Source organism: Mauremys reevesii, linkage group 8 (assembly GCF_016161935.1).
Source record: "Mauremys reevesii isolate NIE-2019 linkage group 8, ASM1616193v1, whole genome shotgun sequence".
In the NCBI taxonomy this organism is placed as follows: Eukaryota; Metazoa; Chordata; order Testudines; family Geoemydidae; genus Mauremys; species Mauremys reevesii.
The window spans coordinates 52,200,872-52,227,120 of NC_052630.1; the positions used below are offsets into that span (position 1 = coordinate 52,200,872).

General features: G+C 49.8%; 1 protein-coding gene across 5 annotated transcripts in view; it reads left to right on the top strand.

Annotated features, from left to right (window-relative positions):
• FAM163A (family with sequence similarity 163 member A) overlaps window positions 1-26,249 on the top strand; it is an 84,151-nt gene that overhangs the window by 17,712 nt on the left and 40,190 nt on the right. Inside the window, exon 1 of one of the 5 annotated variants that reach the window (XM_039483315.1) lies at window positions 8,619-8,806. The exons of 2 other annotated variants lie outside the window; for them this stretch is intronic. The gene's annotated coding sequence lies outside the window, so the exon portion shown is untranslated. Of the gene's footprint in view, window positions 1-8,618; window positions 8,807-9,110; window positions 9,196-20,698; window positions 20,718-26,249 lie in introns of those variants that run through there. 2 more of the 5 variants (XM_039483317.1, XM_039483318.1) reach the window with 2 other exon arrangements.

The following is a 26,249-nucleotide window of genomic DNA, read 5'->3' on the forward strand; positions in this document are numbered from 1 at the left end:
CTGCTGAAAAGGATTTGGGGGTTAGAGTGGATCAAAAATTGAATATGAGTCAACAATGTGATGCAGTTGCAAAAAAGCTAATATCATTCTGGGGTAGGTTAACAGGAGCATCATATGTGAAACCCAGGAGGTTACTGTCCCACTCTACTTGGCACTGGTGAGGCCTCAGCTGGAGTAGTTTGTCCAGTTCTGGAGGCCACATTTTAGGAGAAATTTGGACAAATTAGAAAGAGTTCAGAGGAGGGCAACAAAAATGACAAAAGCTTTAGAAAATCTGACCTGTGAGGGAAGGTTAAAAAAACTCAGAGAAACTGGCTTGAGAAAAGAAGACTGAGGTGGGACCTGATAAATCTTCAATTGTGGTAAGGGCTGTTATGAAGAGGATGGTCTAGGGTTACTTGGTCCTGCCTCAGCACAGGCAGCTGGACTTAATGACCTCTCGAGGTCCATTCCAGCTCTACAGTTCTACAACCCTATGAATCTATTCTACTGTGCCAATATAATGGGCAGAGCAAGGTTAGGTTTGGCTAGTCCTGACCCCGGGGTAGAGCTGGGACTAGTTTGATTGGTCCTGGCCAATGGGGAGGACTGGGGGAGATTTAAATGGTGCCACGCCTAGGCAGGCTTGGATGATCCTTTTGTTTGATCGCCAAAAGAGAAGTTATGGTTCCGATATTTGCTCAGCAGGTTTTCAGTGGCATTTCGTTTTGCAAAGCTCTTCTTGTAAGAAGGACCAAGGAAAACAACTCCATCTGCTTCTGCCAGGTCTCTGAGGCTAGTCAGAAGCACCCCTGACCAATGTGTCAAACACTGCTAAGAGATCCAACACATTTGTCCCTGGCCCATGTCTAAGATGGTTATCTCCCAGGGCCACCAGTGTTGGCTCAGTGCCTTATCCAGATCTAAATCCAATGGTGAAGGACAGCAGCAGAGGGCAGGTATTGTTGGAGGCAGCCCTTACCTAGGTTCTTGGTCACTTTGTGTAGCTAGTATGCGATTTCCCCACCCCAGAATGCATTTCTTTGTCTGTCTAATTTTGATTACATGGAAGTAAAACTGACCCTGCTTAAGCCACCAGTGAGGTTTGAATGTGGGATCTTCAGAGCTAAAAGCCTCCATTGCTGGAACTCTAGCAAGAAGGTTGTTCCAGCCATTAAGGCACTAGCCTGGGACTGTGCAGACATCTGTTCAATCCCCTGCTCTCCCACAGGCTTCCTGTGTGACTTTAGCCTTTCTGTGCCTCAGTTTCCCTCATCTGTACAATGGGGATCATAGCATTGCCCTTTCTCCTGGGGGTGTCATGAGGTCAAAATACACTAAAGATTGTGAAGTGCTCAGATATCCCAAGGTTAATGGGGGCCAGCAAAGTACCGCAGCTAGACAGAAATAAGTTGAGAATGAACTAAGTCTATTGGCTGGAAGCCATAAGGGATTCTTCTGTGGATCAGCCACTAGATGGGCACCAAAGCTCCCCCTCTTCTAATGACAGAGAGACAGGCAATGCCTGTCAGTGTTAGCCACCCTGTTGGAGTGGCAGCTGAGTGCTGTGCCCATCTGAAGGACGCGCCTACATATTAATGAGGGTTTTATGAAAGAGAGAACCAGGCTGCTTGTGGTTTTCTACCTAAAAATTAAGGCAACTCTACTGTGGCTGGATCCTGGTGTAAATCACTGTAGGTCCTTGGAAGCTAGCTGAGGAGCTAGAGATGTGCAACTCTCCATAGCTTCATCAGGCATTGGATACATGCGCCTGAGGACAGTAGCTGGCCCTGGGCTTTGTTTTCTTGTGTGTGCCCATCCCTGTAGTGTGTAAGCACGTGGGATGCTATCGGAGTATGACTTGGTGAATGTAATTACATTTAATGAGCCATTAAACTAAACCTCTGTTTATGCTCCAAGATAATGTTGACAGTCCCAGCGGCATGTCTTATATCCTCCGCAGGAAGAGAGTCTTTGCTTTCCTGTAACTGATGGGCAGCATTGCCCCTCCCCCAGCCTCTCTAAAGCCTGTCGCTGCAAGAAAAGGGCAAGGTGGGAGAGGTGATGTATTTTACTGGACCAACTACTGTTGGTGAGAGAGACAAGCGTTCGAGCCACACAGAGCGCTTCCTCGGGCCTGGGCAGTTACTTACCACGATCGATATGGAGCCATGGCTCTCTGACAGCCATATTCTCCATCCCTTGGAAATGAAAAAGAGACTTTAATGGATCGTTTGACAGAGTGACAAGTAGGGGTGGTGAAAAAGTAGCAGAGGGGCTTTTATTTTTGTAACCAATTCTCCATTTGGGGGGTGGGGGGCTGGAGGCGGCCCCTCTCATGAGATGAGACCAACCCATTGCAAAGGGGGTCAAATGGAGAAGGAAGCTAGAAGGAAGCAGCGCTCCATTGATGTCAGTGGAGCTGCAGCTGCATACACCAGGGATAGATTTGGCCCAGAAGCTTTGGACTGAGGATTTTTAAAGCTATCAAAGGTTTCTGGACGTTCATTAAATGAATAGGAATTGGGTGTCCAAATCTGCTGGTCAGCTTTGAAAGTTCCCAGCCCCAAAGGCTCCCATCTGGAGAAAGGTGACTATCAAGTGTGCATTGAAATAGTAATGGGGAAAGTCCTTTAATGCATCCCTGATAATTAGCATTATTCCTAGGGAAGTCAGTTGGATCTGTGGCTGTTCAGCACCTCTCAGAATCCAGCTTTAGACAACTCAAATTGGTCATGCAAAATCAGGGGATGTTACTGAGAATGCAGGTCTAAGTAACTCGGCTAGCAAGTCGGAGCAAGGATCAGAATGCAGGGCTGCCCGGGGGGAGGGGGCAAGTGGATCAATTTGCCCTGGGCCCTGCAGGGGCCCCCACGAGAGTTTTTTGGGGCCCCTGGAACGGGGTCCTTCACTCGCTCTGGGGGCCCCAGAAAACTCTTGCGGGGCCTGGGCCCCCAGAGCTTCTTGCACTCCGGGTCTTCGGCGGCAATTCGGTCCTTCCGCCCCAGGACCTGCCGCCAAAGTGCCGGGTCTTCGGCAGCAATTCGGCGGTGGGGGGCCCCCGCCGCCAAAGACCCCAGGCCCCCTGAATCCTCTAGGTGGCCCTGCAGGTCAGAGTCCTTATTTATCAGGGCCTCTTTCCTCTTTGGATTCTTTGGACACAAGTGGACTGTACAAATGTGGTGAACAGCAGTATAGGGAAACAGTTTATAGCTTTGCATTCAGCTTTTCAGCTTATTGTTAAGGTTTTTATATGACTAAATTGCTGATCTAGGGCAAACAACATATCCACTCTGTCACCCTGGATCTTGTTTATTTGCTATAACCACATCAAACAGAACATCATGTCTATAATCACATCATATCAACAGGACGTTTAGTGGTTCAGATTTTTTACTTTTCTCTCTCCCTGATTTTGCCTCTGCTCTTTACTCCGCAATGGCAAGAGTTTCTTGAAAAGTCAGAAGGGTTTCAGGGAAAGTTTTAGATTCTTGGTGACAGTTTTGAATTGGGAGCAATCTGCAGCTGAACTCAGGATCTCGGCTTCTGATGCAGCAGATGTGTCCAAAGCCTGCAGGTTTACAACAGGCTTCACTTGTCAGTGAAAGCTTCCCTCTGGGCACGGCTTTTGTGAGGAACAAGGTTTACTATTTCCCAAAAGATTTTGCAGGGGTCATGAGTCATGTGTCAGACAGGGAGGCCCAGGGCCAATGTGCAACCAGGAAAAGCTTTCTGGGTGGCAGGCGGTGCGCTGTTATACGAAGCTGAAGAGCTTTGATGGTTGTAATGGCTGCAGAATGGGTCGGAAGATACAGCACCTGTGCATCCAGGCACGGATGTGAGAGAGCTGCGATTGGTTGGTTTGTTTATATCCCTGGTCAGAAACTGTACTGGGTAGCATTCCTGAGCATTGTTTCAGAGAATGCCAAAGAGAAATGCTTGTTATGGCTCAGATCCTCAAAGGGGATCAATGGGAGTTGGGCACTCAAGTACCTTTGAGGATCTAGGCCTAACTTCCCAGGGGGAGCTGTGGCTCAAGCTGCACTATAACTGTCCTCAAGCCCATGGCCCAGCCTTCCAGCTGCCATCTGTTTGGCTTTTAACTTCATCTCCAAAGGTGTTAACCACAGGGCAACGCTGCCTAATGCCGCTGTACAGGACTTGCTGGAGCACCTAATGCAGCATATTCTCCTGGCTACACTCCAGCTGAACAATTACATCTTGCCTGCCCCAAATGGCCCCTGCACTTCCCATTGGATGTCGTATCGGTTGATCGCTGCTGAATCCACCAACTTCCATGGTGCTGTCTGAACTGGAGTGGTTAGGGAGGGTTTTGTGTTTTTTTTGTTTGTTTGTTTTTTGTTTTGTTTTTTGTTTTTTTTTGTAACTCCCCCACCCTGGGGAGCTAATGCACCAGTGCCTCTGGTTCTTCCTTAAACATGGCAGCCACGGCCTTAGGAGTCCACAGCAGTCTGTCTAGACAGACTCACCCACCCGTTGTATGGTTTGGCATTGAGCCCTATAGGCGGGGTGAGCTCTTCTCAGTACCTGATTTGTGCCAGGACTGAGTCCTGGCACCTCTAGGCTTGGCCGTTCAGAGCCCTGGCACCTTTGCTACATCAGTTATGAATGTAAAAATAATTGCTTGAGCCCTGGCACCTCTTTCAGTACAAATAAAGCACCAGCTCTTCTTCAGGTCAGGCCACTCCCCTGCTCCAAATCTTTCCTTTCTAAGGTCTAGTTCCCTAATGAGGCTCGTCTGTCAGCTCCTCCCTCTAAGATTATAGCTTGTTTAAATCTCCTCAGGGTGTGGCAGGTAGTGTTGATGAAGTTTGTTAGCCCCCTTCCCCCTGGCCAGTGGTGGGATACATGCACCTCCTCATGGTATTCTTCCTTTCTTCCTGTATTAAACTGTTGTGCTGTGTTGCCAAAGAGCTGCTGTGTTCCTCCTCAGCAGTGGCTGCATTTCAGTGGCGGAAGAAATGAAATTCTCTCCATGCACAGAACATGTAGATCCTTTTAGGAAGCTGACTATTACCAGTAGCATGGAGATGCTTATACAGTTAGGACTTCCCTTTTGTCGCCAACTGAAACCTTGGGTGCATCCACCCAGACTATCGGAGAAGGATGCAAATCAGAATCCTGATTCCATTTCTAGATCAGGTGAGGCAATGGAGCTGCTGTGAATTACCTCCAATTTCATCTCTGCACCAGGACGAAACTGATAAGAACTTTTCTGTTTGCACCCTGGACCTCTGCAGGTTTGGTGCTGTTAAGTTTCTACATAGGATTATGCCTGCCTAAGAACATCGTAATTACACAGTTCTAAGTAGCAGAAAAAGATTAGATCTGGGAGAAGAGCAAATCTCCACTGGATATGTTCAAAATACTCATAGAATTTAGAAATTAAGTCGGGCTCCTGACTCACTGGGTTTACAGGAACATGTCACTTGGCAAAATTAGGGCTAGTTGGGACATCAGACAAACACTTTGGGACTGATTCAGCTTTCACATGCACCGTCTGATAGGTCCATAGGCTTGTTGGAGTTACTACTGAGAGCAGAACTGAGCCCTCTGATTCACTTCAGTACCTGCCTCCCTCCCTGCACACCATTATCTTGAGTCTGATCTCATATCTGTTGTTGCAGGACAGGTGTCTCCCCATTGAGATCAGGGGAGTTAAGCAATTGTGAGATCAGAACTGGGCATTTTTTCTCTATGTGCCCTGGCAGGTGTCCCGTTCTAGCAGAGCCTGAGAAGACTTCACCCAGCATGCAGCTGGGAGTGACCCAAGAGCAGCCTTTCTTGTGGCATTTTGGCATGGCCACTCCAGGGCATGGTCACTCCAGCAAGCACAGAGGTGGCACCAAAAGGCATTTTTCAAACCTTTGGTTGAAGCTGCAGTGGAGCCATTTCTGGACAAAGCTCTGGTGGATGCTTGTTTCCTCCGAAGCAGTCTGCACATTCCTGCCTGGGAGACATCTGCTGCCAGTGATGGCTCTACCACCGGGGCACTGGCGCCAGAAAGAGCTCAGCAAAGTGGGTGCATATTGGGTGCAAAGCACTTTTAAAAACTAGCCCTGATCTAGAGGCTTCAACTGGAGTTCTGTTCTCTGAAAAACCTGGTGCTGATTGTGTGTGCTGAGCATGTGAAAGTCTGACCCTGAATTCTGGTGAAAACCTGACCCTAGGGGCATGAACTCACACAGAAAAGGTGAGAAAATAGAAACAAATTAAAATCCCATGACTTTCATCCCCATTCGGTGTGTCGCCACCAGCGGTGCATGGAATGGAATAGGTCTTCTGCAGGAAGGTTGCTCTGCTCCCCCAGACTGTGCAGTGCATGTTCTAACCGGGGGATCTAAAGCAGAAGCAACAGTAGCACTTCACTAAAGAAACCCAGCAAGGAGCATCTACGTTCCCTTAATTAGTTCCTGTTCTAGCACACTGTCTCTTCTCCTGCACAGAGCCCCAGGCACCCCAACATGTGGGAGTGAGCCCAAACAGAGCAGCTTGTAGGATCACAGCCTGTAATGAGCCCATGGAGAGTTCAGGCCAGATACAGTGCCCTGCCTAAAATTTTTGATCTAGTGTCTTTACTATTCACTCTGACCTTGTTCAGACTAGGATTTAGAAGGTGTTTGCTAACACGTGTTACATGCCTAGTGTAGACAAGGCAGTGTGTCTTTATCATCTGTTAACTTGGCTGAGTTAACTCTAGGGCCAGCTCCAGACCCCAGCGCGCCAAGCGCGTGCTTGGGGTGGCATTTTGCCGGCAGGGCGGCAGGCAGCTCCGGCGGACCTTCCGCAGTCATGCCTGCGGGAGGTCCACCGGAGCCGCGGGACCAGTGGACCTCCTGCAGGCATGACTGTGGAGGGTTCGCTGGTCCCGCGGCTCCGGCGGACCTCCCGCAGCCATGACTGCGGAGGGTTCGCTGGTCCCGCGGCGCGGGTGGACCTCCCGCAGGCGTGCCTGCGGATGCTCCACCGGAGCCGCGGGACCAGCGCACCCTCCGCAGGCACGTCTGCAAGAGGTCCCCCAGAGCCGCGGGACCGGCGACCGGCAGCGCGCCCCCTGCGGCATGCTGCTGTGCTCGGGGCGGCCAAATTCCTAGAGCCGCCCCTGGCTAACTTGTCTACACTAGGCATTTAACATGTGTTAACAAACACCTTCTAAATCCTAGTCTGGACAAGGCCCCTGGGAGAAACTCTAGCAAGAACTTGCACCTCTCATGCTGCTAAGGATAAGGGAAGAGCTGTTATACAGCAGAAGTTAAATATTATACTTTCCGAATGTCAGTAGCATTTGAGGGAAGCCCCTGCAGTGAAGGCATGAAAAGGTCGGGTAACAGTCTGGGTATTTCTCCCATTGCTGGTTTTGGTTATTCTCCAGATAACAAGCATTGGGAACTGTAACTACAAAAACTCCCACAATTCCTTGCATGCAGTGTAACAGAAAAAGAACTGAGTCCATTTCCGTGGCCAGGGGCGGCTCTACCGTTTTGGCCGCCCCAAGCAGTCATGCGTGGGAGGCGCCCGGGAGCAGCGGACCTCCCGCGGGCATGACTGCAGAGGGACCGCTGGTCCCGCGTGGCTCGGCTGGACCTCCCGCGGCTGCGGACGGTTCGCGGTCCGGCGGCTCCGCTTGAGCTGCCGCAGTCATGCCTGCGGGAGGTCCAGCCGAGCCGCGGGACGAGCGCCCCCTCCGCAGTCGTGCCTGCGGCAGGTCCAGTCGTCCCGGGGCTCCGGCGGACCTCCTGCAGGCATGACTGCGGCAGGTCCGCCGGCCGAGCCTGCCGCCCCCACCCCCCAGCAGCAGGGGACGGGCTCGCAGCGGCAGGATGAGCTGGGGCCCCAGCCTTTTGCCGCCCCCTAGATTTTGCCGCCCTAGGCACCAGCTTGTTTTGCTGGTGCCTAGAGCCGCCCCTGTCCGTGGCCTGTCCTCTCTCTCGCCGCACTGGTAGTCCCTGGAGGTATGCGAGTTCACTCAGCAGCGACCCCGCTGGTGGAGATTGGAGTAGCATTGATGGGTTCTGAAAAAACTAAGTGTGATACATGGGTGGGACAGAGATATATAAGGGGAAAGCACTTCTGAACAAGACCAGATTGCCCCATCCTGATGCAAACCAAGAAATGGTGCCCTGGCAGTAAACAAACCCTATTCTTTCTCCCAGCCCTCTGATTTGGGAGCAGATTCACTGCTGAAAGCCCAGTTAGTGCTTTCCTTGTGTTTAAAAACTGCAGCTTGGCCTATCAGCAGCCTAGCTCACTGTCATGTGAGAACTCTGAGCATGCTCTGTTGCTCTCAGAGAGTGGGAATGTGACAGCCCTCAGGCAATGCTGCTCGGTGGTGGAGAGGCCCTGACTAGCCAGGGAGGGGGACGATCAGGTGTATAGGAGGACAAGGCTGCTGAGAGGGCTAGAGAAGTGTGATATAGCACAGCCAGAGGGCAGCAGGAGATTGATCGATGGGAGATATGTAAGCCCCAGGATGATGAGAGCCTTATTCCCTGTAGAGGGAAGAGAGGCTGCTACAGATTAATTAGAGCACCTGAAACCAATTAAGCCAATTAGAGCACCTGAAGCCAGTCACCTAATAACCCCCCCCCTTTCAATCAGACAGTGGGAGGAGTTGAAGCAGAGTGGTTTGGTGTTGGAGCAGAGAGCAGCTTGAAGTGGTTGAAGCAGAGTGGTTTGGTGGTGGAGCAGAGAGCAGTTTGGAGGAGTTGAAGCAGAGTGGTTTGGTGGTGGAGTGAAGAAGAGTTTGGAGGAGAGCAGTTTAAAGGAGTTGAAGGCTGCTGAGAGGGCCAGAAGACCAAGACCCTAGGTAAAGGGAAACCCGGCTTGTACAGAGCAGAGGGACTCTAGAGACACAAGGGGTTGGGAGAAACTTGGCCCAAGCAGAGAGAGGGCAGGAAGCCCCACAAGCTGAAGGGCCGGAGAGGGAAGTAGCCCAGGGGAAGGAATCACTAGTTCAAGTGGTTCACTGCTATCCCTAGGGCCCCTGGGCTGGGACCTGGTGTAGAGGGTGGGCCTGGGTCCCTTCTGCTCCACTCCCCTTTTCTGGGACACTAGTGGGACAGTTGATACCCCAGTTCAGGGGTGAGAAATGGTGCCCGGAACCCCCACAAGAGAGAAAGTGTGGGACCCATCATAACAGTGCTGGCAATTTTCCACAAGGAGTTAGAGGGGATTCCTGGAAAGTCCTCCTGAAATGTAAGTTGTTACATGATTCATCGCTGGTGCTTTGAATCTGTAGTAAAAGATTGAAGTCAAGTGCCCCTTGTTTATCTGGAAAACAGAGTCCAGCTGGGTGAGTATGTGTGTGTGTGTGTGTGTCTGCCTGGAAGTGCTCGTACGAGCGTATGAGAACAGGGGGTCGTGTGTGTGTGTACATGACTGAGTGTCTGGATATGTGTGTGTGTGTGTGACTAGAGTGTCTGTGCATGCACCAGTGCGAGTGGGTAGCTCTTCCAGATACTTAGCCTTGTTCCTGTCCTGCACGCGGTGGAAATGCTTGGGTTCAGTGGGCCAGTGCCATTCAACTCTAAAGGGGAATGGATCCTCGGCTAGTGTAACTCTTTGGAAGTCAATGGTGCTATGCTGGTTTACATCAGCTGGGGATCTGGCCCAGGATTCTTATTATGGTTTATAAGCCTTTCAGAATTAAAATCAGGCCTCTAAATGTTTTCTCTCCCCTCTCCGCAATGACAGAGTAATTGGAGCCATAACTTGGGTGCCATTTTGGAAGCGCAGCAATTACAAAACTTTTTACATTAATCTTTGTTTTAAATGCAGTTGTTTATGCAATGGTCTGCTAGTGCATCACAATTAATTCACTGGTTCCACTCACTGCTGAATCTCTCTACCCTACCCCATCAGTGCACCCCAACCATGCCCTGGAAGGAGAACCCTGACCTTATAAGACAAGTGCTAAGAGCAGAATTGACAGTGACATTGTGGAATCCTAGAAATGTAGGGCTGGAAGGGACCTTGAGAGGTCAGTCCAGTCCAGTCCCCCTCCCTCCTCCATACACCCACAGTGAAGCAGGACCAAGTATACCTAGACCATCACTGACAGGTGTTTGTCCAATCTGTTCTTAAAAACCTCCAATGGGAACACCACAACCTCCCTAGGTCACCAGTTCCAGTGTTTACCTATCCTTATAGTTAGGGTTTATCCTAATATCTACCTCAATTTCCCTTGCTGCAGAATAAGCCCATTACTTCTTGTCCTACCCTCGGTGGACATGGAGAACAGCTGGTCAGCATCTTCTTTAAAACAACCTTTTACTTATTTGAAGACTATTATCAGGTCCCCCTTTTGGTCTTCTTTTCTCAAGCCTAAACGTGCCCAGTTTTTTAACCTTTTCTCACAGTTCATGTGTCTAAATCTTTTATCATTTTTGTTGCTCCTCTCCACATCTTTCTTAAAGTGTGGCCTCCAGAACTGGGTGCAGTACTCCAGCTGAGGCCTCACCAGTGCCAAGTAGAGCAGAACAATCACCTCCTGTGCCTTACATACAACATTCCTGTTAACGCATCCCAGAATGATATAAACTCTTTTGCAGCAGCATGATATTGTTGACTCATATTCAGCTTGTGATCCACTGTAACTCCCAGGTCCTTTTCATCAGTACTTCCAGCTTGCCAGTTATTCCACACGTTGTAGTTTATGTATTGGATTTTTCCTTCCTAAGTGTCAGACGTTGTACTTCTCTTTGCTGAATTTCATCTTGTTGATTTCAGACCAATTCATCACAGTCTTTTTGAATTCTAATCATGTCCTCCAAAATGCTAGCAACCCCTTCCAGCTTGGTGTCATCCAGACATTTTATCAGTGTATTGTTCAGGCCATCATCCAAGTCATTAATGAAAATGTCGAATGATTCTGGACCCAAGTCAACCCCCTGTGGCACTCCACTAGGTTCCCTCGGTTTGACAGTGATTTCCTTGAGTACGGTTTTCCAACCAATTGTGCACCGACCTTTTAGTAATTTCATCTAGATCACATTTCTCTAGTTTACTTATGAGACTGTTATGTGGGGACTGTGCCAAAAACCTGACTAAAGTCAGATATATCATGTCTACTGCTTCCCTCTGCTATCCACTGGGCCAATAACCCTGTCAAAGAAGGAAATTAGGTTGGTTTGGCTTGATTTGTTCTTGAAAAATCCATGTTGACTATTACTTATTACCCTCTAGGCGTTTTTCAAATTGATTGTTTAATAATTTGTTCCAGTATCTTTCCAGGTGTCAAAGTCAGTCTGATTGGTCTATAATTCTCCAGTTCCTCTTCGTTCCTCCTTTTAAAGGTTTTATGTTTGCCCTTCTCTAGTCCTCTGGGACCTCATCTGTCCACCATGAGTTCTCAAAGATAATTGCTAACTGTTCCGAAATTGCTTCAGCTACTTTCTTAAGTACCCTGGAGTGAATCTCATCAAGCCCCACCAACTTGAATACATCATAGCAAAGAGGCCTCTAAGCATCCTATAGGTTCACAGGAGAGCTGTGGGCTTGTGTCCTGGGCCCCTGGCCTTTCTGCTGACAGGAGTTAGTTAGCAATTGACCTACTGGATGTTAAGGTCCAGGGAAGACCATGCCTCTTGCCAGGGCCGGCACCAGCTCAGCAAGCAGGTGCTTGGGGCAGCCCAGGGGAAGGGGCGGCATGTCGGGCTCTTCGGCGGCAATTTGGTGGCGGGTCCCTCTCAGAGGGAAGGACCGGCCACTGAAGAAGAAAGTGGCGCGGTGAAGCAGCCGCTGATTGCGATCGTGGCTTCTTTTTATTTATTTATTTATTTATTGCCAGTTGGGGTGGCAAAAACCTTGGAGCCGGCCCTGCCTCTCGCTGGCTTAGTGTCAAGCCTGAGACCTAGAGAATAAGAAGGAGCATTTGGAGCCAAATGCAGAACAAAGGGGCAGAGGCAGGTTACAGGGTTGCCATCCATCCCTAGTCTATGAGATGGTCCCAATTGTTATAAACTTGTGGGACAATATAATCTATGTGCCCATAAACTGTGCAGTCTTCAGGGCAGGACCAAGCCTGTAAAGTGCCTAGCACCTTGTTGGGTCTTATTAGACCTCTCCCATTTCTGTGGGCTCTTGTTAATGGGGGAGACAGTAGGTAGGGGTGTGGTTTGGCTGTGAGGAGATAGGACCAAGGTTCTATTTGTGGCTCGGTGTGACCTCGAGTGAGTTTCTGGGCCTCTTTCCTCTGTTACCCTTTATCTGACTTAGCAGTGTAGATACTAAGTGTTTCAGGCAGGGTTTTAAAGGTAGCCATCCTGCAGCAAAAAAACTTCAGGACCAGACTTCAAAGACAAACTGCTGAGCTTCATTTCTGACATGCATCCGACGAAGTGGGTATTCACCCTCGAAAGCTCATGCTCCAATATGTCTGTTAGTCTATAAGGTGCTACAGGACTCTGCTGCTCAGGCAGGGTCTGTCTCTTGCTATGTGTAAGTTCAGTGCCTAGCACAATGGGGCCCTGATCTGCTGCTGTAGTCAATGTATTATGCCACTCCCCGATCCTCCATGCTGTGTATTCCACCAGTCAGATCTGAGCAGAGGTAGTTGGGTTCCTACGCTGTTCTGCGGGCTATATGCAGACATAGTTCTTGGGGGCTATCCCCAACTACTGGTTGGGAGAGGGAAGTGAAGGATGTGGGAGCAGTGAATAAGCAGGGTCATTCTCACCCTTTCCCAGCTATGACAGGGCCTGCAGGGTGGGTGGCAGAGAAGCTGGCGATGCTGGTTCTACACCCGTTGGAGGAGCCTCTGGGTCAGTGAACTCTCCAGCTGGGGAGCTCTGGCTGCTTCTCCTCAGGCAGCACCACGGGAGTGGAACTGGGGGCGCCAGGCTGGCCCTGTGTATCCTTCAGTGAGGACATGATGCTGCACTACTGAAATCAGGGAGAAGCTTTGCCATTTATTTCAATGCGTGCAGGCAGGCCCTTGATGGACCACCACTGGACCACCTCTCTGCTCCATCTCCTCTTTCGCCGCTGCTCAGTTTCCGTTGTCTGAGCTGTGCCCCTTTTTGGGCTGCCTGTACAGCCATTTGCCTTCATAATGCCCAGTATCAATTTATAACTGTAAGAGGTACTCGGTTTCTTTGAGGGATCCTGTTTGTGGCAGAAGGGAATACAAGGCAATAAATGGCTTCTGGCAGTGATCAAATGCTGAAGGGAAGTTGGCCTGCGTGATAATCTCAAAAGCCCTTTACTGAGCAGTTTCCCCTTTAGGCCATGAATACCTCTCCTATCTCCACTCGGTCCATGTATGTTTAAGTTCTCTCCAGGCTTTGGATAGGCACCCTTCATAGCATTTCTGTCAGACAGAGAAACCAAAGCAAAATCTGCAAGGATTATACAGTCAAGTAAGAGAAGGTTTAAAAAAATATGTATATAGGAGGGAACAATATTTTTCTTGCCTCTTGAGGCTTTGGAAGTTCTGCATCGGTATCTTCTCAGCCTGCCCACAGATAGTGAGGCTTGTGGGAATTATGGGTGGAGTTTAGGGGAATTATTTGGGAGCAGAAAATGAATATTTGAGGGGTGACCTGTCAGTGCAGGACTGATGGGGTAGCCCAGGAGTGCATCCATACGGATCCTCACAAGAGGGTGCAGATTGAATTTCCAGAGCAATAATTGGCTGAAATCCATATAAGGGAAAATCTGTTTTTGGTCAAATCCAGCACTCCTGCCTCAAGCAAAATTTCTACTGAAATTAACAGTAGTTTTGCCTGAATAAGGAATGAATAAAGTCTGCAGGGTTTAGTCCATTGGACATAGAGTAGGAGCGAGATGCGTTAGCTGGTGTTTAAGCAAGAGAATGGGAAGCAGGATTAATAGCTTTTATTCTTCGATCTGCCACTGACATATTTTGGACAAGTCACTTAACTTCTTTGTGCTGTAGCTTCCCCATCCATAAAAGGGAGCTAATACCTACCTCACAGGGGAGCAGTGAGTCTTAATTAATTAACGTCTGTAAAGTGTTTGGAGATCTCTGTATGAAAGGTGCTGGGTGAGTGCCAACTGTTATTTTTGCCATGTGTAGTGTGTTTTTATGAACAAATGGATTCTGCTGGTCTCATGGGAATTCCTATCTGCAAATTGCAGAAGCAATACAGTGCACAGTGAAAGATTGATTTTTTTTAAAAGACCTTCCTTCTTTGCATCCATCTTCCCTCTCCGCTGCTCGCTGGTGAGGCTGGCCAGGACAAGATGTGTTCTAGGGATCTACCATGTCAGCAGGAACTCATTTACTGGGCCTACACTACTCATTCCTTTTCCTGATCGTTGTACTGCCTGAGGCCCCAGTGTGAGACCCTGGATAGACATAGAATGGAAAAGCAACCCTGGATCCAGTGGACTTACAATCAGAATTCCAACCCCACTCAAATCGTGGGAATTTGGCCATTTCCCAGCTGAAAGAAGGCTCGGCCCCTGTGATTAGAAATCAGGTCACTTTGCCATGGCCAAGTGTGACAAGGTAGCTGAGATGCCACCTTTCAGTACCTAGTCCTCAGATCTGCTGTTTCTAAAAGGTTTTTACTTCCAGCTAGTTCCAATCTGAGTTTTGAGAATTGGGGCGGGGGAAGTGGGGGAGAAAAAGGGGAAAAAAAAAAAAGAAAATCACCATTATCATTGCTTTTGTAGAGCAATGATAATGTGAAAGCTCTCAAGGGCTAAACAGAAACCCAAACCAATTACAGAACCTTTCCTGGGGCTCGGCAGAAACAGGATTCACAGAACAAGCTGGCAGCATTGCAGAAAATAGAACTGTTGGAGAGCCCCAACTGGATGATGGGTGACCTTGATCATATGCCAATCGGATGGGGGACTGACAGCCTTGAGGGTTTTCAACTTTCCTTTTCTTCCTGTCTTCTGACTGAGGTCACAAGGTAAAGCCAGGATCCACCCAGTGAATGGTGGGGGTGGGGATGGGGCAGGGCCAAGTTTCAAGAGTTGCGTTCATGTTTTCACAGTGACGCTTTCTCTTGCTCTAGTTGAGCTCCTGAGCCGATAGGGGCTGATTAGACCTGAGGGGCTGTTGAATTTCTTTGCGCCTTTCAAATAAAGGCCAGATGGAGCAAGAAGTAGTAGTGGGCTGCAACACAGCTCATGGAAATAGCATTCCTCCACTGGAGTCTCACTGATTTACAACCACTGGGAGTCTGGCCATAAGTCTTCAGAATTCCCCAATCTGTTTTGTTGCTTATTGCCTAGTTCTTCCCTTCTGGTTCTTGTTTACTATTATAGTCTGTTCCCCCTGACTCGCTGGAACATGCGTGTATGCACCATAGCATGGCTCTTTACAGAGCAAATAAAGAGCCTGGCTCGGATTTTGCCTACACTGGTGTAAGGGCTGGATCCTGCACACACCAAAGTCCCATTGACTCCAGTGGTACAGGCTCAGGCTTTAAATGTCACTCTATTGAAGCCAATTAACTTACACTGGTGTAAGGGGGATCAGAATCAGGTCCCTGGTTAGCCGTGACATGACTCAATGCAGGGTGATAAGGAAAGGGGGGCTCACCCAAAATTAAATGATCACTAATATTATAGTAACTGCTAGGAGCTGGGATCAGGGCCCCCTTGTGCTAGATGTGGAACAAACTCTTATAAGCACACAGCCTCTGCCTTGTGTAGCTTATGGTGTGGCTTGAGTTTTGCAAAGTGTGCGGTAGTTAGACTGGTAGCTTTTTGGGGAAGGGGCTGGCTCTTATTCTGTGTTTTGTACAGTACCTTGCACTATGGGGACCTTGACTACAGCTCTTCGATGTTATGGTAATACAAATAATCATCCTCCGGTTACACCAGTGTGTAAATATGTTGTTATATTTATTTAGGTGTGAGTCTGGTGTTGGAGCGTAGCTGCTCATGTTCTACGCTCTGTACGTGTTTCTGCACTGTGTACATTCGCTACTACATCTCCAGACAGTTACCTCAACTAGCAGGGACAAAATGGGTCACATTTTTGAAACAAAGAAAGGAGAAGCTGGGCCCTTCTGAAGGCTGGGCAATGAAAATGGCCTAGGGGTTTTTATGAAAAGTGGTGTTGGAGCAGCTCTGGACTGGAGCCTTTTAACCCATTAGTCACTGGATTCTGATGAGCTGCCTTCTCATGTGAGCTTTCTAAACTTTTATGTAACTTTAGACTTCTAGCCCCTCCCACAGGAGCAAGTGGGGGGGGGCGGGGGGGGGGCGGAGGTAAGCTGGGGTCCAGGAATTCCTTGCTGGTTTCTCCTGCCTTTTGGCCATATGGCTTTACAGTTACCTCCTTCCCAGGAGCCATTCCTCTGGGGAAGAGTTCACTTAGTGGAGGGGGAACCCTAGTGGAAGAGTTCACACTGATGGGAGTAGCAGTGGGCAGAAGCGTGCCTGATGCCACTGGCAGCAGCCATACCCCAGCCCTGCCCTCAGGAAGGGGCTTCGGTGATGGTGTGGAAGGGAGAGGCCATGCCATGGAAGTGGCACTTCACTGTTCCGCACTAGCTTTTTGTCCCTCTGCCTGCAGAAGAAAGGAGAGCCTTGTGGTCAAGGCATTTGTCGAAGATTCAGCCGCGATTAAGGTTCAATTCCTAGCTCTGCCAAGGCTTCCCTTTATGATCTTGGGCAAGTCACAGTTGCTCTGGGTATAGCTACACTGCAGCCGGGCCTGAGCCTGGCCCAGTGGGCAGACTGGTGCTAACTGAGCTCAAGCTAACCTGTTAAAAATAGCAGGGTGGAGGCAGCTTGGACTCTCAAACCTACCCCCAGATTTGAGCTCAGGTGCCTAATCCATTTCTGCTGGAGCCGCAACATCCACACTGCTCTCTTTAGCATGCTGACTCCAGCCTCATTAGTGTCTACCCAGGCTGGAAGGCTCACTCCCAGCTGCTGTGTAGACGTCCCCACAGTGCCTCTGTTCCCCAGCTGTGAAATGGGGGATAACCATGTCCATACTGCCTCTGTCTGGCTTGTCTCTGTAGACTGTAAGCTCTTCAGGGCAGGGGCTATCTTGTACTATGTATATAGACAGCCCCTAGCACAGTGAGGCGCTGCTCCAGGTCAGACTCTCTAAGTGCTGCTGTCTCACAAATAATAAATGCAATGGAGAGAGAGAGGGTGATTTTTGGGCTTTAAAGAAAAGGATCACACTGCTGGCCCTTTAAGGAGAGCTTTGCTAGCCATGGGGGGCAGCACAGCCTGTGCCGCTGACCCTCAGCAAATGAGGTTTGTATAAAAGAGGCAATAGTTTTGAGCATCTTTCTGAGCAAGCACAGGCAATAATCCCCCCTGGCAGAGGCAACACCTCCTCTGAGAATCCGTGCACTCCTCATTCCCCCACATCTCCGGAGAGTGTAGTACACATTTGTATCTGTCACGTCAGGTCCTTCCGCACCACCGCTTCCGCGGCCAGCTCCGAGCTTTGGCTCCCTGCCCCAAATCCTCTCTTGGGACAGGCCATCACTTATTCATGCCTTTTCTTCTTCTCTGCCTTTTCCTTCCTTCTGCCTCTCCTACCTTTAACTAACTCCCTGCCCTCTACCTGCTGCCTGCCAGAATGAAACCAGCAGCGCTCTCTGCGAGGAAGACAGAGGAGAGCATCAAATATTGACGAGGCGGCGTTGTGCTAGTTCAGAGGCGATGCCTGCGTGAGCTCAGTTGCTGGGGCCCAGATGCATTCCTTGCGCTGCGTGTTCAGATCTGCAAGTAATGCTGCACCATCCCCTTCCCTTCCTTTCACTCAGAGACCTGGCCTTTTGTTACTCTGGCAGCAAAAGCTGCACAATCCTGATCAAGTCGAGAGATGGCCTGGAACAGTCTGGCTTGCGGCAGTCTGAGCATCGCCCTAGGCTACCAGCTACAGCCCCCGACTGCCTGTCCCTACGTACCATTTGGATGGTAGTTGTAGCACCAGTTGGCAGGTCTGGTGTTGTCCTGGACCAGAAGTCATAGTGCTCGTCCTGGAAACCTCAGACCACAAGCCCTGGATAAACACTGCAGACTAAACCTTCAGCAGACAGCAGGGTTTGTGTGAGGGTTTGTCGGCTGATCTGCTGTGTTCAGCAGGGTCCTCAGCGCAGCAACCCCTCAAACAGTCTTAGCTCCCCTTTCTCGCTCTCTACACTCCTGCCTCTGCCTCGTCAGTTTCAGCTTTGGTGCTGCCCTTACCGGTAAATCTTCTGTTGCAGGGCCTGAGGGGAAGAGTGGGGGCTCTGCCCTCAGAGCAGGGTGGGAGGGCAATCCAGCTGACCTCCCCCCGCAGAACAGTTACCCGGCCTATTCACAATAGGCTGGACATTGGACAAACCAACTGAGGAATGCTGTTGTTTTTCTGTAATGTTGTCCCATGCCAGCAATCACGGGGTCCACTTGTAACAACAGCATCGACATTTTTCAGATGAAAATGTCACTTGTGGTGGGAGGAGTCACAGTGTTCCCTTAAGGCCAGGCTGCTTGCATGACCTAGTGAGATCACCGAATCAGACAGACAGGAGAGACTGGGGAGATGAAAGGGAGCAAGGTGTAAAAAGATAATGAGATTGAGAGAAGAGGGAAGGATAGAGATGGACGAAGAGCTGGAGAGAGAGAGGTCGATACAAAGGGCAGGCAGGTAAGAGCTATGAAGGCAGGGAGCCATACAGCTATAGAGATTAAGTTAAGCAGGGTAAGTGATAAATATCCTGCCAGACGCTGGACTCAGGATGTCTGGATGCTGTCTGGCAGCTCTCTATGCTCAGTGAGGGCTACGTCAAATCTTCTGCCCAAGGAAAGTCTCCCAGCACCTTCCAGCACAGATCCTCCAGTTCAGCATGATCAACGCAAAGTGTGTTTAATCAGGGGCGGCTCTACCTTTTTGGCCGCCCCAAGCAGTCATGCGCGGGAGGCGCCCCGGAGCCACGGGAGCAGCGGACCTCCCGCGGGCATGACTGCAGAGGGACCGCTGGTCCCGCGTGGCTCGGCTGGACCTCCCGCGGCTGCGGACGGTTCGCGGGTCCGGCGACTCCGCTTGAGCTGCCGCAGTCATGCCTGCGGGAGGTCCAGCTGAGCCGCGGGACGAGTGCCCCCTCCGCAGTCATGCCTGCGGCAGGTCCAGTCGTCCCGGGGCTCCGGTGGACCTCCCCCGGCTGCAGGGGACGGGCCGCTCCTCGGCAGGATGAGCTGGGGCCCCAGCCTTTTGCCGCCCCCTAGATTTTGCCACCCTAGGCACCAGCTTGTTTTGCTGGTGCCTAGAGCAGCCCCTGTGTTTAATTGAGGAGGATGAGGGGAGGGTGTGGAAGCAAGTTTCTAGCCATGCATGCCCTCTGTTTATATAGATTCCTCTCCCTGACAGCTGGAAGGAGGAGTAGCATCTATGAGAAGCTGGTGGCAGTTGGGGCAGAGAGGTGGGGGCTGGACGGAGGCAGCTGGCAGGTGTTCACTGTGTTCTGAAAGGCAGCGGCAAAGACCAGCATGAGATCTTCTCCGGTTTGAGTGTTGAACAGTTGCAGCTGCTGGGCTCAGCAGAGGAGTTTTCCATAATTCTCGGATGCAACACTACTTCAGTTTTGATGCCAAAATCATCTCTCTCTTAATCATTGTTACCCATGCTCTGCCTTTCCTGGGTGTAACCTGCCTTCTCTAACTACAGCAGGCGGGAAGAAATAGCGGTGGAACAAAATGAATCCAGGAATATTGGTCCAAAGCTGTCAATATAGCACACTCCTTTTGTGTTAGGTTTCCATGCACTTTTTAACAAGAATGTTTTACCAGCCTGAAGGCCATGAAAAGTCCATTTCAATGTTGTATTCACAAGTGTTAGTAAAAAAAACCCAAGCTTTCCTTTTACATGTTGCAAGTATTTGCACCCGATTGTTGTTGGCTCCTCCAATCCAGGAATAGAAAACAGTGCTGTGTGACTCTTCTAACCAATCACAGCTTAAATAGTGACGATCCTCTGTTGAGTGATTATGATGATTTTGTATTATCTTAGTCGCAGAGGCCCCAGTCACACAGTGAAATAGACAGTCCCTGTCCCAAAAAGGTTTACAATTGAAGCATAACTGCAGTGTATCATTTGTAAGCAATCCAGAGTGTAAAGCATTTGCATAAAAATACATAGGAAAATTATGAATAGACTATATTTGAGGGAAGCGTGATCTACTGATGGGGATTTCGGGAGCAAAAAAGGAGACTGGATGTATTGAATAAATTATTCAATGCAAATTATTCATTCAGCATGTCAGCTATAGCATCACTTCTCTTTGTTTCACACCTGTGTCCTGCTAGTGCCAGCTAAGCCTTCTGTAACAAGAACGTCTGGCTCCATTAAGAGCATGTACCACCAGCCTGCCTTTTATTGGGTCTTGGCACTTTAAGGGAGAGGAACTCTGGGAGATGTAGTTTCCCGAGAGGGATAGCTGGGAAGAGTAGTCTCTAAAGGTGTGACCAGGAGAGGGCCCATGTGACTGATAGGCTGTATATAAGCCCTGTTACTCAGCGTGGGGAAGGAGTTGAGGTGGTGAAAGGGTATAGAGAGGAGCTCTCTGATAAGAGAGCTAGTGAAGCACTGAGCCTGGAAAGGGAACAATGGGAAAAAGCCTCCCCTGAGGCCAGGGAGGGGCCAAGCAAGAAACAAAGGTGGAAGATAGTAGAGCAGTGGTAGGGGCTAGTGGTCCAGTGATGTTACTAGCCCTTGCTTGGGACTTGAGGCTGGGGGCTTCCACGAAGAGAGGAAGGACTCTCCTCTTCGCACCTGCTGTGTCAGGGTAAGGAGCTCTGGCCGGGTGAGGGCAGAAGGGCTCTTAATTGAACCTGTAGAGAGTGGGTGATGATTAGTGAAGCTTATGGGGGTCAGATTCCTGAGAAGTTAGACCCCTGTGTCAATGAGGTAACTAGAAGTCTGTAGTCAGGAGATGGCAGAAGAACGGTGCACTCTGAGGAGGGCAGCCCTGTGCTGTTAAGCTGAGAGAGGCTGGAGGATGACTGTCTGACTTGGACTCTGCTGATTCCCTGGAAGGAGGAAGACCCCTTGAGAGGTTTGGTTGGAGGCAGAGGTGAAAGTAAGCTGGTCCGGTCCGGCCTACCGGCAAGAGCTGGTACGCTGTGCCAGACTGGACCGGCTTCCTGGGTGGTGATTTAAAGGGCCAAGGGGTCCAGCCGCTGCGGGGTGCTTTAAAGGGCCCAGGGCTCCTCACAGTGGCCGGAGCCTCTGGCCATTTAAATTACCACCAGAGCCCAGCTGCCGGGCTTGGGCAGGAATGTAAAGGGCCCGGGGCTCTGGCTGCTGTGGGGAGCCCTGGGTCCTTTAAATCATCACCGGAGTTCCGGCAGCAGGACTTGGGCAGGGATTTTAAAGGCCTGGAGATCTGTGGCGTCTGGAGCCCCTGGGCCCTTTATTTCACCCCCGAGTGCCAGGGCTCCCAGCTGCCTCTGCAGCTGGGAGCTCTGGGGTGATTTAAAGGTCCTGGGGCTCCCAGCCACAGCCAGAGCCCCAGTGCCTTTAAACTCCTGTTCCGGTTGAGGTCACGCCCCCGCTCAGGACTCCGGCGTAGCGGTAAGTCCTTTCGGTTACTTTCACCCCTGGTTGGAGGGCTGAACCCAAATCACCCCCGCACTGGGGGAGACTGCAAACCACCACCAGGCAGAGAGGAAACTGAGGCATGGACTTGTGATTCGATGCTGTAGAGGTGAGGACTCAATTACACCTTCTAGCATGAATTTCCTTATAACAGTGGTGGCTTGGACTCCTCCTCCAGGAGCTCTCCGAAAACTGCATCCTCTGCTTCTACAATAGCTCCAGTCCCGCAAGCTCCACCAATGCTGGCTGGAGCTCTGGGGTTAGTAAGCTTTCAGTGAGTGCTAGCCAGGGCTGCTAGGGTGGTAGACTCCCCATAGCGCTGCCTTGCCACAGTCAGGCAGAGCTCAAGCACTAATCATCCCTATACCAGGTGCTGGCGTGAAGTGTTAGCAGCTGCAGATTGCAGGTAAGGCTCTTGTGGTTGTGAGCTTCTTCACAGCAGTGCCCTGTCTGCCTCTGGATGGGGAAGGGAAGTCATCCCAAGAAGGGGACTGTACCATGTGATTGAAAGAAAAACACCCACCTGCTAGCTGCTCTCATATTCAGGCCCTGCCTGGTATGATGCAGCCAAAGCCCTTTCTGCTAACTCCTACCCTGTCTGCAGCCAGTGTGCTCTGCCGTGCCAGGAGCCCACTGATATGTAACCCTAAGGCACTCATCTGATAGCAGCGCTGGCCATGACAGCAGGACTTGGGCAGATGCTGCCCCATCTCTACACAAATTCAGTAGTGTCTGCTTGTCACCATACCTGAAAGGCTTGCATGTGAGATCTGCCTCCCACTCCCCGTCATATGGATCCCTCCTTGTATCGCTCTGGCATTCTTACGGCAGCATGGTTACATAAAGCAGCCTCTTGACCGCCAGTTCTGCACCTGCTCCCAGGATGTTCCATTAGCTCCTGCTGTGGTTGGTACTTTCGTGGTGCTCCCTGATCGTGACAGCCCCAGATCGTGATGAGTGTCAGGTGTGCTCAGCCCAGCAGAAAACATTCCTCCTGATGGAGAGGAAAACAGGTGTGGATAGCTGTCACTGGGAATCTGGTGTCTTCCCCTGACACTCTTCCAGTAGAACTTTACCTTGTAATAGCTACACTGAAGGCCAGCTGGAGATGGTTGATATCTACAAGGGAGGACTATAGATTGAATGGCCGGGATGTCTTACGACAATAACTTGGACAGCACCTAGCATGTTGTAAAACGTGAGCAGGGGGAAGGGGGTTTGAGTCCTATCTCACTAGCCTTCTGAAGCAGAAGTGGAGCCCAGCTGCCCGTGCTAGGATATGGGTTTAGTTATCAACACTTAAGTTCCTTCAGGGCCAGTTGTTCAAACAAGCAGAGGCTGAACCAAATGTGAGGCTGCCTGGAGGAATGGAAGGGAGGAGGATATGGAAAATGGTATAACACTTCTGTATAGATCGGTGGGCCACCGTAGTCTGGAATGCCAGGCTCAGTTCTGGTCACCCCATCTCAAAGGATGTTGCTGATATGGGCGGGGAGGGTTCAGGAGACAGCAACTTAGACTCTAAACTCCTTCAAGCAGCAACCGTCCTTTAGTTCTGTTTTCTGCAGTGTGACGCACACTGGGGTTCTGGCCTGTGACTGGGGTTCCTGGGTGTGACTGACGACTGACCCAGGACATGGTGAAACCGTGACACTGAGACGAGTGGAATGGTTTATCTTAAAGAGGTGAATAAGAGGGGATGATGTGATACAAGTGTACAAAACAGCAAATGGGCAGAGGAGATAGATTAGGAACTGCTAGTGTCCTTGCCTTGTAACACAGGAGGAGGGTGGCACTCAATGAAATGGGAAGGTGGCAAAGTCAAAACTGAATTTTGGTTTTCTATGCACATAAGTAGCCGGTGGAATGCCATAGGGCTGCCACTGAGGCCAAGAGTTCCTGGGCCTTGAGCAGTTCCTGGGCCTGGCATGGTCCTATCCTAACAAGACCCCCTGAGATGCTGAATGTGCTTGGAGCTGAAAGCTAAAAAATAACAGACCACTGGGCTCTGTCACTTAAAGGGACAATTCAAGTTTAGTTCCCCTCCCCCTGCCCGGCTGCAGTTCCAGCTGTGGGGCTCACACTCACTACCTTGTTTGTACCTGACTTTTTGGAAGTATTTTTTTTAAAGGATGAATTAGGACTCACGTCTCAACTACTTTGTCTTGGGGCCAGAGCACCAGACTGGGACGTGAGGGACAGGCTGGTTGACCGAGTCATCTCCCTGCTTTCTGCCTCAGTTTCCCCATCTGAAGATTACAATGCTTTCCTCCTCTTTTAATAAAGCACTTTGAGCTCTTCTGATGAAAAGAGCCCTAGAAGGGCTATGGATCATGAAGCTGCCATAGCAGGGGCCTTGAGATGCACCTCGGTCTCTCCTGTTCTCTGCGTGTGGCACATAACAGTCTAGTTTCCTGTGGGCTGTAATACTTCAGTCTCGTTTTGTTGTTGGGTTTACTGTGGGGAGCTGTGTGGTGTTGATGGTATCCAGGAGGTCAGACTAAGGGCAGAGGAAACCACCAGATCATCTAAATGCCATGACTCTCAGCTGATAACCAGCAAGCCTGTGTGGGCCTCTGCAGAATGTCATTTCTGTTCACTGACAGCAGTGATCCATGCTGGGGGGCAGCACTCCTGAAGGCAAGAACAAACACATGAGATGGCTGTCAGGGGAGGTCAGCTGTGCTTGGCAGTAAAACCATGGTAGGGCCCTTTAACAATGACACAGTCTATTGCTCAAGCCTTCTGAGAAGGCCCAATGAGCCAGCTCTGCACTCTGTTATAAGCAAAAGAAGAGGGTAAGAGAGAGTCAGTCACTTGCTCAGCTTGGCTTCCAGTAACCCTACGAGGATGAGGAGAGGGAGTTGATTAGAAACACGAAGTTAATGTCAATTAGAAACATGTTGCAATTCTAGCAGGAGTAGTAGTGCCCTCAGCTGGATGGACTCTGAACTCCTCCCCTGTGTCATAGCCCCTGCTGACAGTTTAATGGAGATTCTCATTTAGCTCAAGCTGTAGGGGCCTGGGACTCTTGTGCGGGAGAATCAGAGTCCTGTTCCCATTACCATCCTGAAGTTCTAGGTTGTGGGGTGCAGCACCATGGCAAATGTCAACCTGCTAGGGTGGCGACAGATTTGTCATGCACCTGCCTCAAAGTCTTTTAATAACCTTAATTACCATGGGAGGGATAGCCATTTTGTGACATAGGAACTGATGCAGAGTGACTAATGTCACTCGCCCAAGATCAGTGAATTGGTCTGAGAGCTGTGATTTATAATGCAGGAGTTCCTACGACCCAGTCACTTGCTCAGACCACTAGATCTCATCACATAGCCCTTGTTAATGATCTCCAGGCAGGTACTATACAGGCAAATAGTTGTTTGTTTTCTGGACTTTCCAGACTGTGTTCCCCAGCACTCGGTAGCACTTCACTGGGCACATCCTGTTTTATCCATTGCTGAAATACAGTCACTTCTGGGAGGGAATGTGACTGCATACAACAGCATTACCTAACAGTTTGCGGCAGGAGGTGAATAGTAACTTGTTCGCTGTAGCGAGAGTTTAGTGCAGGTAGGCGGAATGCAAATGTATGAGTTGGGATGAATCCAGGACGCTGCAGGGTTTGTTGGACAAACTGTTATGAAGTGTTGGGATTTTTGAGGACCACAGTTTGCTAGTCCTTCAGCTTATATCTGATATAAAAGACATGACCTTCAGCAGCGCAATTGTCCTTGCCACACCTTGGATGGTACTAAGGTAGAATGCCCAGTGTTTCTGGTAGCTCTCCCATCCAGGTACTGACCTAGGCCAACCCTGCTTAGTTTGTGAAATCTAAGGGGGCCATAGCACACAACGGCCACAAAGAATGAAGTGTTACAAACTTCACTTTTCTTGGAAAAGCCTATCTTGGCCTTGTTCATACCCTGCTGGAATATGAGAACAAAGTTTTTCCATGCTGCTTCTGTGATTTTTTTTTTCCATATAAAATCACGTCAGCAGGCCAGAGTATTGCTGATGGTCTGCCCTGCCAAACACCTGAGTCCAGCTTCTGATCTCAGTCCCACTGGTATAAAGTCAAGGGAATAACTCCACAGTCAGTAGAATCACTCTGGATCTGCACTCGTGTGAGCAGGATTTATGTTTCAAAATAGTGGGCCGCCTTTCTCATTATCTATAGTAAATTACAGCCAGTAGCAAGACCTCATTGCATGATCAGAGAGGACTGGAGTACTGATCTGGGATATGGTACTGCTTAGAGGGCATGGTGTAAGCTTAGTAAGAAAACGATAAAATCCACCAAGGATCTAACATGAGACTGGCTGGTATTCCACATTTTACCACAGATCACACTGAATTGTTCATAGGAGTTGGGCTAATTTTTGTGGGGGTGGGGCTGATTATCCATTTCTAATCAGACATATTGGGCCGAATCGTGGGCTGGTACAGCAGCGCAATTCCGTTGATTTAGTGAGGAGGATCTGTTCCATTATTTGCTGTTGATATGTCTGGAAGAAGTCACTGGGATCAACATATTATTGATTTTGGGTTTTCTAATGGCCTTGCCTCCCCCAGTTTTTGTAAGTGTCAAGTGGCTTCTCTCATGTAACTAAAAGCATAGGGGAAATATTTTGCAGAGGGCTATTACAGTAGCTAACGAGCATGCGTGTTTTTTCTTTTTTAATGTGTCCAGCCTAGTCTTGTGCAGATCATGCCCCTGAGC